We start from the raw sequence: 19,140 nt of genomic DNA, 5'->3' as shown, positions 1-19,140 counted from the left end.
ACAACACGCCATCTTCACAATCTGGCGCCCATTCCACTAGTTGCAACACTTCCTCCACCACCACCGGTGCAAAAAGGGCTCGTTGCAAAATCTCCGACGTGTGGGATTACTTCAATGAAAAAATAGTTAAGGTGGATGGTGTCCGTGAGATTAAATCTTAGTGCAAAAAATACCATTGGCGGCGGGGGGGGGGGGGGGGGGGGGGTAAGGAGGAACCGGGCACCTGAGGAGGCACAAGGAATCCCACATCAAGAAGAATGGAGAGTCCGCAATGTGACAAACCACACTCAAGTTCAATCCCGGCGGTTTGGTACGTAATTTCAGCTATGGTGCTAACGTTCAGGGGGAAGCTCTTTGCTGTTTAATTGCTTCTAATGTTTTACCATTAAGTTTTGGTGCGTTTGAGGGTTTTACCCAATATATTCAAACTGCTTATACTCCTAATCTCAAACCAGTTTCTAACAAAAGAAGAATTTACTAGATGCGCCTTTTCAGTCTCTTTAACATGTGATATCTGGAATGGTCGGGCATATGTTAATATTAAGTGGGAACTACAAAAGAATAATATGATTCGAATTAATAGACGAAGTACATACTAGTGAGAACATTGCTCAAGCTATAATTAGAGTTGTGGCAGATTTTGTTCTGACCAACAAGATTTTTGCAGTAGCTTTGGATAATTCAACAAATACATTTGCAATGCATGACCTCACTCCTCTAAATTTCGTATATGCTACATCTTTATCACTGCATCAACTTTATGCTTGCCATATAATCAATCCTATTGCTAAATGTGCTTTAAAGAAATGCAAACCAAACATTGAAACTTTGCGCACTACAATTTCTTATCTTAGTAACTCTAATCAACGAATTGAAAGCTACAAGAGATATTGAAATGATGTAGGAGCAACTCCTCGTAAGTATAATTTAGACATGCATGTTAGATGGAACTCAACATATGTGATGTTTAGGTCACTTATCCGAGACAAAGATGCATTATTTGGAATCAGTAATGCAAATTGCGAATCACAATCAATCACTCCTGCGACTTGGCGTGTTGCTAGAATATTGATTATGTTGTTGGAGATGTTTTATGATGTACTAACAATTTCTTAGTCTAGGTCTCTTATCCCACATATCCTTTAATGATGCATAATACTGTAGACATCGCTACTCACCTAAAAGCATACATCGGCGATGAATTATTACTTGAAGTTGTTGCTCGCATGAAAATTAAAATATTGGGAATATTGGAAAGAAAATCTAATGTTGTATGCATTTTTCATTTATCTTGGATTCTAGGGCTAAACTTGAGGGGCTTGCGTCCCCAATTTTATTCTACTTTTTAGTGATGTTCATGATAAGCTTTCTAAATTTTACGATAAGTATGAACAAAAGCATGACACAGTTCAGATGCAATGGCCTCCACCAGCACCAACTACACAAATAAAGAAAAGAGCGTGGAGCAAGATATTTGGTTCTTCCTTCACTGCCTCGAGCTCTTCCACACGAGCTGCAACACCTATGTTTTCATGTGGCAGGGAGTTAGTTAAGTACCTCAACAACGACAAATTTAGCTTCAATGGAGAGGAGAACTTCAACATACTGCAATGTTGGTATCACAAGCTTACATATCCGATGATTTCCTTATTAGCACAGGATGAGTTATCAATACTCGTCTCATCGACATCATTAGAGAATACTTTAGGAGAGACGAACCAGTCTTGTCTCGAATACTCTGAAAATACTAATGGTTGTGAAAAATGAGGAACTAGCCATAAGGAGAGCCCAACACACTACAAACAAGACAGAAAGCCAAGTTCGAAAATCTTACCACCGAAGAAGAGGGTGAACAGTTGTAGGCTTTGTATTTTTTTCTTTTGTAATTTTCTTATCCTTTTGTAATCTAGAGCATGGCTTTGTACTCTCTCTCCTTCCTAAGGATGGAAAGTTTTAATGAGGCAGCTACTAAGAAAGCTCAAGATTTATTCCACATGAAACTTTGCCTAATTTTTTGATTTTCATGTACTTTTTTCTTCAGATTTTTCAGTTTTTAAGTAATTGGGTCATAATGGCCTATTAGGGCCAAACGGCCCATTAGGGATAAATGGTCCACGACCGGCACGTTTAACATCAAAATCACTAATTGAGGAGTACTCCTGAAAGGACCGATATGGTCGACTAGAGGGCGGGGGGTGAATAGGAGACTACAAATTTTAATCCTTCTTGTCAATTTTAATGTTTAGCAGATAAATTTCACTAGATATGCAACTAGGTGAACATAACCTATATGGCAAGCAAGCTTAGAGCCAAATATGCTAGGCAAAAATCTAATTAGCAAGCCGACAAGCATACAAGACAAAGTAAAGTGCAGGAAAGGGTTAACCACAAGTGAGGCGAGGACGCGGATTTTATCCCGAAGTTCACTCTTCCTTGGGAAAGAGCCACTCTCTGTTTAGAGCGGTGTCGGAGCCAAGGCTTGCGAAACGCCACGAAGGCTCATCGTATTCTCTTTCGAGTCACCCCCAATGGATGAGCCTCGAAACACTCAGGGTTGGTCTTGAAGGATACCACCACACCTTTACAAACTTCTCCGATCACACCACAAGCAAGGAAGCTTTCGGAGGAACCTCTAACCGCCTAGGAGCTCAAGCTCAAAGAGTAGCAAGTCAATGGGGAAGAAATGTTGCGGGGAACGCGATTTGGTTTGGTCAAGATCGGGTCTTGCTCTCCCAATCCCCAAAGTTTCAACAAGTTTGGGTGGAGGGATTGAGAGTATTGAGTAAAATGGAGTGTAGCAATGGTGGAGCTCAACAAGAGATTAGGGTTAGGGATGGAGGTGGAAGAAGGGGGGCTTTTATAGTGTTCTTGCCCGGGTGGCCGTTTCTGCCCGTTGGACCCCGTGCGCACGGGCTAAGTCAGTCCCGTGCGCACGAGGTACTCAGAGACTTTCGCACCAACCCGTGCGCACGAGGGTCAAAAGACCCTGTGCGCACGGGGTACTCAGAGAGTTACGCAGTACCCTGTGTGCACGGGGTACCCAGAAACTTTCCGTTGCAAGCTCTCTGAGTACCACATGCACGCACACTATGGATTTAAGTGGTAGGAATGGGTAGGCTGGTGTATATGTTTCGGCAATGGCATTTCCACACAACACATATCCACACCGACCCCTTTTAATAGTGCGGTCTTTCCTATGACTCAAAACGAACAAAAAATAAAACCTTCGAATCGCCGGTCGATCACGCCTTTGATATTTTTGAATTGGGGGGGGGGGGTTCTCATATCTCCATCAAGAGCACAGTAGAACCAATATCCCGAGATAGACTTTAGCAACCAATATTAGTTCTACTAACCACATTGTCATCACACCAAAATATAATTTAAGTGCCATTTGCACTTTCAATCTCCCCATTTTTGGTGCATTGATGACAACGTGGTTAGGACATGGCATCAAAAGATAAGACAAAGATAAATAGCCATGCGACAGATTTTGATAAAGAGAGCTCCCCCTATATGTGTGTCCAGAAAAGAATATGCTTGAGAATGCATCAAGCACACACACATGGAACTCCCCCTAGATCAAAATTGTCAAAACAAGTGATCAACAAAACAAACCTATAACGGTGCCTAGATTACACACAAAGGTGTGGTGAGCAAGTATCGTGAGACAACATAGTAAAGATATATCATAACACACAATATGAGCATGAGCATGTAAGCGATCCATGGATCATAAATAGTCTCACGAACTGACACAAGGTAGCTCAAAACTACACACCGGAAAGCAAATAAGAGTATCTCAAGCCAATTAAAGACAACCAACAGATCAGAGAAACACGAGGCTTGAGATCTCAACACACAGTAAAGAACACCACTTCTCCCCTTTTGTCATCAAGACAACAAAAAGGAGAAAAGGTGACACAAAGACACACTAGACAAGAGGAGGAGCGCTCGAAGCATCATCATCATCATCATCATCATCATCAAAATGCCATCCTGCCATTAGAAAGGAACGAGCTGTGGCCTCACTGTCGTTGTCCTCGGACCCTGGGCCAACCTCCTCACCAGCTGCAGCCCTCTCTGCCTTCTTCTGACGTCTCACAAGCTTATCCTTGTTGATCTCCTTAACCTGACGCGCTGAATATACTGGCACATCTTGAACAAGTTGCTCATGGTCTTGAACAAGGACTTCTTCTCTCCTCTGGTGAAAACAGACTCAGAATCTACCTTCTTGCCCTTACCACGAGGGATCCGTGCAGTGGAGGACATACCCGGAGTGTATGTGGCACGATCTTCAGGCCTAGGATTATGCCCCTTCTTGGTAGGCACATATGGAGCAGGAGCAGCAGGGGTCCAGTTGGAGTTGCATTTGGGAACTGAAGTCTTGTACTGAGAGGTGTACTTAGCTGGGTAGACGGACTCAATCAATGCCTGGACGAATGTAGCATAGATCAAAGACTTGTTCTCTTGCACACACTGACAAAGCTCATAGAACATGAAGTCCAGAACATCCACCCTATTCTTCTTATGCAGGTACACAAAGACATCCAACATGGAACTCCGGATGTTGTGAGAATCACCGGCCTTTGGTGTGAGAGTATACCTCAGGATATGGCGCATCGTATCATAGAGAGGCACAGGGTCTTTGATGGAACCGATGATAAATGACTTCTCTTGCTTGTAGGCGAACACAATCTCATCCTTAGTGCGCTGTCAACTCTCACGAACCCTGCCAAACTCATCAGTTGATGCTTCTTCATCAATGAACGGGTAAGGAATGATCTCAGAAAACTTGGCCATAGGAGCAGAGCACCGATGCGTCCCGGGCATCCAAGTAGGGTGCGAGCAGAATCATTGGAGAAGAACAAGGTGGCGAAGAACTGCATCACAAGATCCTCATTGTACGGATGGTTGAAAGTGATGAAAGGAAGGAGCCCCAACCTCCCAAGATCCGAATACACACCAGGATAGAGATGATCATTGTCCCGGACTCTCAACATTAACCTGCTTGTGCGGAGAAAACTTCTTGGCCTTGGTCATTAGCAACTCATGGTACACTCTTTGCTTAAACTCATTTTTGAAACGGGGATCCACTCTCAAACCTGTGGCAGCAACATATGGATGACTCTGTCTTTCAGCCCAAAGCTCCGGCTTGGTCCATTTGGCAAGGGGAAGGTTCCTGCGATCCCGCCCGCCGGGAATGGCTTGCTTGGGACTAGACATCTCTTCATCATCTTCATCATCTCCATCAACAAGATCATCCTCAGCCTCTATCTCTGCATCTGCAGGGTTGACAATCCTCCGAGGCCTCAACAACGGGCTGCTTGGTGGCTGCACGGTGAACACGGCCCTGCCCTGACCCTGACCCCTGCCCAATGCCTTCAGATGGCTGGCGGCAAGCAACAGAGAACTCCTTGGAACTTGCCTTTGGGAGCTTGCGACGGAGCTTGGCCCTCTTGTCAGCGGAGTCTAAAACACACAAACACCAACACCATAATACGCAAGAGACACAAATGAGTGCAAGTGCTTGAGATTAATGGCAGAGGAGTAAGACAGAACTAGGCAGAACATTTTTGTGTACCCCGTGCGCACGGGGGTCAAACACCTCGTGGACACGGGGGTTCCCCAGTGGCAGCCACTTCCAGATCGAAATCTGGGAGTGGGTGCAGCAGAGGAACATAGGATATATGCACAAGATCTGTCCTACACAAGGGAAGCAACTACCCTAATCTAGAAATCACCTAGGAACCCTAAAAGCTTAGAAGACATCCATGGAGGAACAAGATGAAGAGGGGGGCGGGACCTACCGGAGGAGGAGCCCATCCTAAGAGATCTCCATGGAGCAAGAAGCCTCGACGGTGCTCGGAGGAGCACCAGCGAGAGGAGGCCATGGCGGCAGCCCTGAAGGCGTCCTGGGGAGTGGAGGGCGGGACGGATGGGAATGAACCCAAGCTCCCCCCACGCCCCACCACTTCAGGGCCTGGAACCGCACACCCCGTGCGTGCTACTTCTTGAGCTTGCGTTGTTTTTTCCCTTGAAGAGGAAATGGTGATGCAGCAAAGGAGCGTAAGTATTTCCCTCAGTTTTGAGAACCAAGGTATCAATCCAGTAGGAGACTATGCAACAAGCCACCGAATACCTGCACAAACAAACACCAACTTGCAACCAACGCGACAAAGGGGTTGTCAATCCCTTCACGGTTATTCGCAAAGTGAGATCTAATAGAGATGGATAAATGGTAAAGTAATATTTTTGGTATTTTTGGTTTATGGAACGGAAAGTAAAGATTGCAAAAGAAAGTAAATAGGAAACTAGAATTGCAGATCGAAAACTTATATGATATAAAATAGACCCGGGGGCCATAGGTTTCACGAGATGCTTCTCTCAAGATAGAAGTTATTACGCTGGGTGAACAAATTATTGCCGAGTAATTGATAGTAAAGCGCAAAGTTATGATGATATCTAAGGCAATGATCATGAATATAGGCATCACGTCCGTGTCAAGTAGACCGAAACGATTCTGCATCTACTACTATTACTCCACACATCGACCGACTCCTACCTGCATCTAGAGTATTAAGTTCATAAGAACAGAGTAACACATTAAGCAAGATGACATGATGTAGCGGGATTAACTCAAGCAATATGATGAAAACCCCATCTTTTTATCCTTGATGGCAACAATACAGTACGTGCCTTGCTGCCCCTCCTGTCACTGGGAAAGGACACCGCAAGATTGAACGCAAAGCTAAGCACTTCTCCCATTGCAAGAAAAACCAATCTAGCTGGCCAAACCAAATCGATAGTTCGAAGAGACTTGCAAATATATCAAATCATGCATAAAAGAATTCAGAGGAGATTCAAATAATATTCATAGATAAGCTGATCATAAATCCACAATTCATCGGATCTTGGCAAACACACCGCAAAAGAGTATTACATCGAATAGATCTCCAAGAACATCGAGGAGAACTTTGTATTGAGAATCAAAGAGAGAGAAGAAGCCATCTATCTACTAGCTATGGACACGTAGGTCTGAAGTAAACTACTCACGCTTCATCGGAGAGGCAATGGTGTTGATGTAGAAGCCCTCCCGTGATCGATTCCCCCTCCGGCAGGATGCCGGAAAAGGCCCCAAGATGGGATCTCACGGGTACAGAAGGTTGCGACGGTGGAAAATTGGTTTCATGGCTCCCCTGGATGTTTTTGGGGTATAAGAGTATATATAGGAGGAAGAATTAGGTCAGAAGAGCTATGAGGGGCCCACAAGGTCGGGGGGTGCGCCCTCCACCCTCGTGGCCACCTCGAGGCTCCTCTGACTTGCACACCAAGTCTCCTGGGTGTCTTCTGGTCCAAGAAAAATCATCGCGAAAGTTTTATTCCGATTGGACTCTGTTTGGTATTCCTTTTCTGCGAAACTCTAAAACAAGGAAACAACAGAAACTGGCACTGGGCTCTAGGTTAATAGGTTAGTCCCAAAAATCATATAAAATAGCATATTAATGCATATAAAACATCCAAAACAGATAATATAATAGCATGGAACAATAAAAATTATAGATACATTAGAGACGTATCAAGCATCCCCAAGCTTAATTCCTGCTCGTCCTCGAGTAGGTAAATGATAAAAGCAGAATTTTTGATGTGGAATGCTACCTATCATATTTATCCATGTAATTCTCTTTATTGTGGCATGAATGTTCAGATCCGTAAGATTCAAAATAAAAGTTTAATATTGACATAAAAACAATAATACTTCAAGCATACTAACAAAATAATTATGTCTTCTCAAAATAACATGGCCAAAGAAAGCTTATCCCTACAAAATCATATAGTCTGGCTATGCTCCATCTTCATCACACAAAATATGTAAATCATGCACAACCCCGATGACAAGCCAAGCAATTGTTTCATACTTTTGATGTTCTCAAACTTTTTCAACTTTCACGCAATACAAGAGTGTGAGCCATGGACATAGCACTATAGGTGGAATAGACGATGGTTGTGGAGAAGTCAAAAAGAAGGAGATAGTCTCACATCAACTAGGCGTATCTACGGGCTATGGAGTTGCCCATTAATAGATATCAATGCGAGTGAGTAGGGATTGCCATGCAACGGATGCACTAGAGCTATAAGTTTATGAAAGCTCAAAAATAAACTAAGTGGGTGTGCATCCAACTCACTTGCTCACGAAGACCTAGGGCAATTTGAGGAAGCCCATCATTGGAATATACAAGCCAAGTTCTATAATGAAAAATTCCCACTAGTATATGAAAGTGATATCATATGAGACTCTCTATCATGAAGATCATGGTGCTACTTTGAAGCACAAGTGTGGTAAAAAGGATAGTAACATTGTCCCTTCTCTCTTTTCTCTCATTTTTTTATTTGGGCCTTCTCTCATTTTTTGGCCTCTTTTTTTTCGTCCGGAGTCTCATCCCGATTTGTGGGGGAATCATATTCTCCATCATCCTTTCCTCACATGGGACAATGCTCTAATAATGAAGATCATCACACTTTTATTTACTTACAACTCAAGAATTACAACTCGATACTTAGAACAAAATATGACTCTATGTGAATGCCTCCGGCGGTGTACCGGGATGTGCAATGAATCAAGGGCGACATGTATAAAAATGATGAACAGTGGCTTTGCCACAAATATGATGTCAACTACATGATCATGCAAAGCAATATGACAATGATGGAGCGTGCCATAATAAACGGAACGGTGGAAAGTTGCATGACAATATATCTCGGAATGGCTATGGAAATGCCATAATAGGTAGGTATGGTGGCTGTTTTGAGGAAGGACATGTGGTGGGTTTATGGTACCGGCGAAAGTTGCGCGGTACTAGAGAGGCTAGCAATGGCGGAAAGGCGAGAGTGCATATAATCCATGGACTCGAAATTAGTCATAAAGAACTCACATACTTATTGCAAAATCTATTAGTCATCAAACAAAGTACTACGCGCATGCTCCTAGGGGGATAGTTTGGTAGGAAAAGACCATCGCTCGTCCCCGGCCGCCACTCATAAGGAAGACAATCAAAAAATAAACCATGCTCCGACTTCATAACATAACGGTTCACCATACGTGCATGCTACGGGACTCACAAACTTTAACTTACTAGCATGACTCTAATATCACCATCTTCATATCTCAAAACAATCATAAGGAATCAAACTTCTCATAGTATTCAATGCACTTTATATGAAAGTTTTTATTATATCCCTCTTGGATTCCTATCATATTAGGACTAATTTTATAACCAAAGCGAATTACCATGCTGTTTAGAGACTCTCAAAATAATATAAGTGAAGTACGAGAGTTCATCAATTTCTATAAAATAAAACAACCACCGTGCTCTAAAAAGATATAAGTGAAGCACTAGAGCAAAATTGCCTAGCTCAAAAGATATAAGTGAAGCACATAGAGTATTCTAATAAATCATGATTCATGCGTGTCTCTCTCAAAAGGTGTGTACAGCAAGGATGATTGTGGCAAACTAAAAAGCAAAGACTCAAATCATACAAGAAGCTCCAAGAAAAACACATATGTGGTGAATAAAAATATTGCCTTAAGTAAAGTTACTGATAGACGAAGATGAAAGAGGGGATGCCTTCCCGGGGCATCCCCAAGCTTAGGCTTTTTGAAATCCTTGAATATTACCTTGGGGTGCCTTGGGCATATCCAAGCTTAGGCTCTTGCCAGTCCTTATTCCATATTCCATCAAATCCTTACCCAAAACTTGAAAACTTCACAACACAAAACTTCAACAGAAAATCTCGTAAGCTCCGTTAGTATAAGAAAATAAATCACCACTTTTGGTACTGTTGTGAACTCATTCTTTATTTATATTGGTGTAATATCTACTGTATTCAAACTTTTCCATGGTTCATACCCCCTGATACTTGCCATAGATGCATCAAAATAAGCAAACAACACGCGAAAAATAGAATATGTCAAAAACAGAACAGTCTGTAGCAATCTGAATATTTCGAATACTTCTATAACTCCAAAAATACTGAGAAAATAGGAAATACTAGATAATTTGTTTATTAATCTTATGCAAAAATAATCAACTAAAAATCACTCTCCAACTAAAAATGTGAATTGTTTTCGTGAGCGCAAAAGTTTCTGTTTTTCAGCAAGATCAAATTAACTATCACCGTTGGTTATCCCATAGGTCTTATTTGGCACAAACACTAATTAAAACATAAAAACACATCTAACCAGAGGCTAGATGATTTATTTAAAGCAAAACAGGACCTAAAAAGAAAGAACCAAAATAAAATTGGGTTGCCTCCCAACAAGCGCTATTGTTTAACGCCCCTAGCTAGGCATAAAAACACGAATAGATCTAAGTAGTATCATCTTTGGCATGCAATCCATAAGAGGCTCTCATAATATATTCATAAGGCAATTTAATTTTATTTCTTGGAAAGTGTTCCATGCCTTTCCTTAACGAAAATTGAAATCTAATGTTTCCTTCTTTCATATCAATAATTGCACCAATCATTCCAAGGAAAGGTCGACCAAGAATAATAGGACATGTAGGATTGCAATATATATCAAGAAAAATGAAATCTACAGGCACATAATTCCTATTTGCAACAATAAGAACATCATTAATTCTTCCCATAGGTTTCTTAATAGTGGAATCCGCAAGATGCAAATTTAAGGAACAATCATCAAATTCACGAAAACCTAACACATCACATAAAGTTTTCGGAATCATGGAAACACTAGCACCCAAATCACACAAAGCATAGAATTCATAATCTTTAATATTAATCTTAATAGTAGGTTCCCACTCATTATAAAGTTTTCTAGGAATAGAAACTTCCAAATTAAGCTTTTCTTCATAAGATTGCATCATAGCATCAACGATATGTTTAGTAAAAGCTTTGTTTTGATTATAAGCATGAAGAGAATTCAACATGGATTTCAACAATGAAATACAATCAATTAAAGAGCAATTATCATAATTAAAGTCCTTGAAATCCAAAATAGTGGGTTCATTGCTATCTAAAGTTTTGACCTCTTCAATCCCACTTTTATCAATTTTTGCATCAAGATCTAAAAACTCCGAATCATTGGGACGCCTTCTAACTAAAGTTGACTCATCTCCAGTCACATATTTATCAAGATATACATTGGAAAACAAATATTCAATAGGAGTCACATCAATCACTTTTAGATCTTCATCATTATTTTCACGGAAACTAGAAGAACACGATTTTATAAACCAATCTTTCTTAGCACGCATCTTAGCAGTTCTTTCTTTGCATTCATCAATTGAAACTCTCATGGATTTGAGAGACTCATTGATATCATGCTTAGGTGGAATATATCTAAGTTTCAAAGAATCAACATCAAGAGAAATTCTATCCACGTTCCTAGCCAAATCATCAATCTTAAGCAATTTTTCTTCAATCGAAGCATTGAAATTCTTTTGCAAACTAATAAATTATTTAACACTATTCTCAAATTCAGAGGGCATATTATTATAATTTCCATAAGAATTTTTGTAGGAATTACCATAATTATTAGAGGAATTACTAGGAAACGGCCTAGGATTAATTTTTTTTGACAGAAAGACTGTAAGGGAACCCCCTACAGTATGATTGATGCAACAACCCCAAATTGCAAGTACCATGCCTTGAACCTGGGTGGGTGGGAAGGCATCAGCCCCTTCCCACCACTAGGCTATGCCTTAGTCTGCGTTATTACCAAAATTGTTCCTTCCAACAGAATTCACATCCATAGATTCATTATTGTTTTCAATCAAAGTAGACAAAGGCATATCATTAGGATCAATAGGATCACTCTTACTAGCAAACAATTTCATAAGCTCATCCATCTTTCCACTCAAAACATTTATTTCTTCAATTGCATGTACTTTTTTACTAGTGGAAGATCTTTTGGTATGCCATTGAGAATAGTTAACCATAATATTATCTAGGAGTTTAGTAGCTTCTCCTAAAGTAATTTCCATAAAAGTGCCTCCCGCGGCCGAATCAAAAAGATTTCTAGAAGCAAAATTCAATCCGGCATAATTTTTTTGTATAATCATCCATAAATTCAAACCATGAGTAGGGCAATTTCTAATCATCAATTTCATCCTCTCCCAAGATTGTGCAACATGTTCATGATAAAGTTGCTTAAAATTCATAATATCGTTTCTAAGGGAGATGATCTTAGCAGGAGGAAATACTTGGAAATAAAGCATCTTTACACTTATTCCATGAATCAATACTATTTTCAGGGAAAGATGAAAACCAAGTTTTAGCGCGATCCTTAAGCGAAAACAGAAATAACTTCCACTTAACAATATCATTATCCACATCTTTTTTATTTTGCATACCGCACATATCAACAAAATTATTAATATGGGATGCGGCATCTTCATTGGGAAGGCCAGAAAATTGATCTTTCACAACAAGATTCAGCAAAGCAGTATTAATCTCACAAGATTCCGCATTAGCATCAGGAGCAATCGGAGTACTGATAAAATCATTGTTGTTGGTATTGGTAAAGTCACACAATTTGGTATTATCCTGAGCCATCATGACGAAGCAAGCAATCCAACAAACGAGCACACAAAAAGCAAACAAAGAAGACGAACAGAAGAGGGGCGAAGAAAAGGTGAATATTTTTGAAAATCGTTTGGTGGGGGAGAGGAAAACGAGAGGCGAATGGTGAATAATGTAATGCGAGAGATGGGAGTTTATGATGGGTACTTGGTATGTCTTGACTTGGCATAGATCTCCCCGGCGACGGCGCCAGAAATCCTTCTTGCTACCTCTTGAGCTTGCGTAGGTTTTTACCTTGAGAGGAAAGGGTGATGTAGCAAAGGAGCGTAAGTATTTCCCTTTGTTTTGAGAACCAAGGTATCAATCTAGTAGGAGACTACGCAACAAGCCACCGAATACCTGCACAAACAAACACCAACTTGCAACCAACGCGACAAAGGGGTTGTCAATCCCTTCACGGTTATTCGCAAAGTGAGATCTGATAGAGATGGATAAACGGTAAAGTAATATTTTTGGTATTTTTGGTTTATGGAACTGAAAGTAAAGATTGCAAAAGAAAGTAAATAGGAAACTTGAATTGTAGATCGGAAACTTATATAATGTAAAATAGACCCAGGGGCCATAGGTTTCACTAGAGGCTTCTCTCAAGATAGAAGTTATTACGGTGGGTGAACAAATTACTGCCGAGCAATTGATAGAAAAGCGCAAAGTTATGACGATATCTAAGGCAATGATCATGAATATAGGCATCACGTCCGTGTCAAGTAGACCGAAATTATTCTGCATCTACTACTATTGCTCCACACATCGACCGACTCCTACCTGCATCTAGAGTATTAACTTCATAAGAACAGAGTAACGCATTAAGCAAGATGACATGATGTAGCGGGATTAACTCAAGCAATATGATGAAAACCCCATATTTTTATCCTCGATGGCGACAATACAATACGTGCCTTGCTTCCCCTGCTGTCACTGGGAAAGGACACCGCAAGATTGGACCCAAAAGCTAAGCACTTCTCCCATTGCAAGAAAAACCAATCTAGCTGGCCAAACCAAATCAATAGTTCGAAGAGACTTGCAAATATATCAAATCATGCATAAAAGAATTTAGAGGAGATTCAAATAATATTCATAGATAAGCTGATCATAAATCCATAATTCATCAGATCTCGGAAAACACACCGCAAAAGAGTATTACATCGAGTAGATCTCCAAGAACATCGTGGAGAACTTTGTATTGAGAATCAAAGAGAGAGAAGAAGCCATCTAGCTACTAGCTATGGACCCGTAGGTCTGAAGTAAACTACTCATGCTTCATCGGAGAGGCAATGGTGTTGATGTAGAAGCCCTCCGTGATCGATTCCCTCTCTGGCAGGATGCCGGAAAAGCCCCAAGATGGGATCTCACGGGTACAGAAGGTTGTGGCGGCGGAAAAGTGGTTTCGTGGCTCCCCTGGATGTTTTTGGGGTATAAGAGTATATATAGGAGGAAGAATTAGGTCAGGAGAGCTACGAGGGGCCCACCAAGTCGGGGGGCGCGCCCTCCACCCTTGTTGCCGCCTCGAGGCTCCTCTGACTTGCACTCCAAGTCTCCTGGGTGTCTTCTAGTCCAAGAAAAATCATCACGAAAGTTTTATTCCGATTGGACTCCGTTTGGTATTCCTTTTCTGCAAAACTCTAAAACAAGGAAAAAACAGAAACTGGCACTGGGCTCTAGGTTAATAGGTTGGTCTCAAAAATCATATAAAATAGCATATTAATGCATATAAAACATCCAAAACAGATAATATAATAGCATGGAACAATAAAAATTATAGATACGTTGGAGACGTATCAGTGCGCACGGGCTAAGTGAGCCCCGTGCGCACGGGGTACTCAGGAACAATTGACCAAAAACACTTCTTGATGGCATGGCTGAGTGAAAACTCTTACTGTCGTTGATTTGACACGGCAGATGTCCTAGCGAAAGGACTAAGTCGTGGAGCCATCACAACTAGGTTAAGTTGAAGGGGTTTAACAGGACAAAGGACATGGATAGTTTACCCAGGTTCGGCCCCTCTCAATGAGGTAAAAGCCTACTCCTGCTTTGTGTTGTATTGCTAGGGTTTCGATTACCAAGGAGCGAATACGCTTGACCTAGCTCTCGATTGTTTGTTCCTTGAGTTAACCCGCCGCCGGGTCGTCCCTTTATATACACAGGTTGACGCCCGGCAGTTTACAGAGTCCCGGCCGGCTTATATATAGCGTGTCCGCCTCGGTGACTAACTAAGCTTTCCTTACAATATAAGTTATACATATGGCGGTTCATCCTCTTGGGCCTCAAGTCGCCTCTGGGTCTTGGGCCGTCAATAGGCTTGCTACGACTCGCCATCTTCATTGATAAGTCGCCAGTGGTATGACCCGGCTCCTCCTGGGCGGGTCATACCCAATAGTTATATCCCCAACATTAGGCCCCAGGTTGATTTGAATTTGTTCACATCAATCTTCAGCACCTTGACCTGTCAAAGTCTTGCATCGTCCATTTAACAAATTTGCTATAACCCGCCATGACGCCAGCTTAGAGAACCTCCTTAAACCGCCATGACATCATTTCACATTAATTTCGCACGAGGCCCAAAATATCTTTAACTAATCCTTATCTTAATGATCATCTCGAAAATCGAGGCGTCCATATAGATGATTTCGGCCTCCTCGATTCCCGCGCATGCCCTGTATCCATCCTCTTATAAATAGGGATGGGGGTCCTTTTCATTTCCCCCTTGCCTTCTCGTCTTCGTCTTCCTCTCGCGACTCCTCCGCATTCTCGAGCTCTGCCGCCGCCGTCCTCCATCCGCTGCACCAACTCAGGCCGCTGCATCAACCTGACGGGTCCAGAGAACGCCGGCGCTCCACTGTAGTCCATCTGCATCCGTAAGTGTTCATCTCCTTATACCTCAGATCTGCATTAGGGTTAGCCTTGTTCGTCGGTGTTCTTCGCTGTTCTTCTTTTTCTCCTTCAGCCGGAGTAGCTTTTGATCTGATCATAGTATGAAACTTGTGCGGTAGCAGTTTAGCATTTGTTTTTAATATCAAAATACCTCCTCTCCATAGAAAATCTCACCGGAGCACACGAACTTTTCTGCTGCCGCCACCTTAGGTTTATAATTCACTGCCTTTTCTGAACTGCTGTAGATCCAAAATTATAGCTCTAGTCTGTGAAATCTGTTTGTCCAACACTTCGCGAAATTTTCACCGATAGATTGGAAATACCATAACTGCTATGGCGGCTTATACCATAACCGTGATCCACCATATACATCAGGCCCTGTTTGAACCGCCATTATATGCTTCATAACCTGCATAACCCGACAATATTCTTCGGTTTAACCATGCTTTCTTATTCATCTTCATAATTTGGTTCTGCACAATATACTTGATCTTTAAACTCTAGCCGGCTTAACAACATGGCTTTTAACTCGACAGGTACCATTAGTCCCTGTTAAGCCGTAAATATGAATGTCCACTCATTTCAGTATTCATCTTCCGGCTTAACACATTAGCCGTTTATAGCACTTTACTTCGGAATCATTGGCCCGGCTTGTCATTTTAATCTTAAGCTGGAAAAATTTCTTTCTTTCAGGCCTTTACCCTAAAAATGGGCAAATCTTTCACTGCCTGTAACTGGGTGGTTTCCCGAGTCATCGAAGAAGACTTGAACGAATATGTTCAGACAGGCGTCCTGGCCAAAAAAGATGTCATACATTGGAGGGCCCGAGGCACTAAAACCCCTCCTGAGCCCAAGGATGGTGAAGTAGTTGTGTTCACTGATCATATGTTGTGAGGCTTCAGCCCTCCCGGCTCAAAATTCTTCCGTGATGTGCTGCATTTTTTCAAGCTCCATCCTCAAGACATTGGACCAAACTCCGTTTCAAACATCTGCAACTTCCAAGTATTCTGCGAGGTGTACCTTCAACAGGAGCCCAACGTAGAATTATTCAGGGAATTTTATTACTTAAACCGGCAGAACGAATTCATAGATGGGCCCAGCCTAGAATTAGGCGACATTTCTATACAGTGGCGAAACGAAGCCACCTTCCCAGCTGCTTATCTGCCCAGTCATCCCAAAGACTGGAATCAAACCTGGTTTTATTGCAAAGACACTTCTCCAGAAGGGGAAAATCCTCTGCTGGGTTATCATTCCAGCCGGCTTAGCAACAAGCATCCTCTTCCAGACCGCATAAGTGCAGCAGAACGAGAAAAAGTATATGCCAGTCTTTTCAAAGATCCGGGCGTTGATGGCCAACGGCTTAACTGGAATTGATCTGGTTCGATGCTGGATCGCCTGGAGAGTCTTGCCTTTAAGCCGTCCTCCCGGCTTAATGTATGAATACACTGGCGAGTTAAAAGATCCTCAACTCCATTGTCAGATTGAAATGACTGATGAAGACACCAATAACATGACCAAATCTCTGTTAAATGAGAGCTTGGAAGATTGCAGTAAAGTTGGATTGAATCCTTTTTGTGTTCTGAACAAACCACCCACTGGAAGCTTTTAACCAAGTTCACAATTGAATCATGCCTTTACTTATATTGCCTTTTCATACCCATTTAATTTGTGCAGGCGGGTTCACCTTTTTGGACCAAGAAGCTGCAGGATAAACCGGCCATGAAGCCTCAGACAAAGACTAAGGCTATTAAAAAGCCGGCCAAGAAGAAATCCAATCCTTCCGAGTTATTTGACTTGGACGATAATGATGAGTCGGAGGTAACACCTGACTCCCTTGGCTCATTTTTTGTACATCTTATTGATAATGATCACTATCAGGATGATGCGGAAGGAAGCCAAGCCAATGCTGAAGAGGCAACTATCCTTTCCACCGACTCTGAACCTTTGCCAGGACAGAAAATTCGTTAAGTGAGCCGAAAAGTAAGATTTTCCCATCCTTTAGCTTATTTGGATCCCAACTTTCTTTTGAAGAAGCAGCAACATGAAGCTCATGGCACGACCCGGAACAGTGGCGGCGGAATTCTTTCCTCCGGCTTACCAAACACCCCAGCACCTCGCAAGCGTCAACCGGAGGTTTCAAATATCTGACTTATCTTATCCCAAGGCGGGTCTTTTTGGACAACCTCTTAACCCATCTGATTCAAACTATCAGGGAACATCTCATTCCTCCTCCGGCGACTCAACTGGGACTCAAATCCAGGCTTTCAAGACTGTGCCTGGGTGAGAATATTAAATCTATCCGCTTTGAATCATGCACTTAATTGTCATATTAACTCTGTCTTGCCCTTCCTTTTCAGCGCTATGGCAAAGCCCAACAAGAAGCAGAAAATTGACAAACAGGCTGGAGAGCCCAAAACTGTTGAACTGGAGAATAATGCTACATCTGAGACTTTGCATCAAATTTCAGAAGCTGCTATGGATGACCCTCTTCCAGAGGACCACCCCGTGACTCAAGACGCCATGGACGCTGATCCAGAAAATGATAAACCGCCCAGTCCTCCTCAGCCGGCTCATGAAACAGATGATATAATGATTACTGGGATGGCTTATCAGGCCCGAGGCAACCCCATTGCCCTGTCCAAGCACAGTGCCAAGGAGGATTTTTCTGCTGTTGACAAGGGAAAATGGAAAGTTGACTTGGAAGGCTATGCTCAATTTAGCGCTCAAGAAATTCACTCTGGTTATTTGAACCACCTTCACACCAGCCGTGACTTTGAAGCCGGCTTGGTCAACCCGATGAAGGAGCGTTTTGAGGTAATCCAACACAATCCTCTTCATAAATATATCTCTATCAGTCGCCAAGTCATAAATAGAAGTGAATATACTGTAGACTTTTAGATAGTCATAAATAGATGATGATCAACACTAGTAGCCCCCAAGGGCCGGCTTAAACTACTAGGTTAAGCCGGGACTTCAATTAGCAGTGATCAACTTTGCATCTGTAGCCCCCAAGGACCAGTTTAATCAGCATGAATAAGCCGGGACTTATCACCATGGCTAAAAATAAAATCCAAGTATGTAGCCTTTATAAACCGGATCATATCATTTTGCCCGGGTCATCATATAAACTTGTCTTGAAAAGAGCAATAGGCATTAGCCCCCAAGTGCCAAGGAAAATACTTGTATTGTGCTTGGGACTTAAAAAATAATCATGATCATAACACCTTCCCTGTTGTTCATGTCGCAGGCTGAACTAAATGAGAAGGAATCCCAAGTCAAAGATCTGAGGGCCAATATTCAAACTCAACAATCTAAGACTGCAAAAGCCAAATCAGAGCTGAAGACTATATTGGAAAACATTGAGCAGCTGAAACAAAACTTCAGTACTGATAGAACCGGCTGGGAGACCGAGAAGGCGGCTCTATTAAAGAGAGCAGAAGATGCCGAAGCAACCCTTAAACCGGTAACTGACGAGTTGTCCGGTTTAAAGCATCAGATCAACAGCATGACATCGGCCATCTTCAGTAAGTAGCAAAAATGACTCTCCTTTGCACAACAGGCATATCATAATCATCTGCCGGTTTATCAATAATTTTACTGATGCAGGCTTCCGAAGCGTCAAGCTGGGCTCATACATGCGCATCAAGCTTAAGGCTGTCTATACTCTGG

This window comes from Aegilops tauschii, chromosome 6, assembly GCF_002575655.3.
Source record: "Aegilops tauschii subsp. strangulata cultivar AL8/78 chromosome 6, Aet v6.0, whole genome shotgun sequence".
Classification (NCBI taxonomy): Eukaryota; Viridiplantae; Streptophyta; class Magnoliopsida; order Poales; family Poaceae; genus Aegilops; species Aegilops tauschii.
This window is presented reverse-complemented; position numbering follows the sequence as displayed.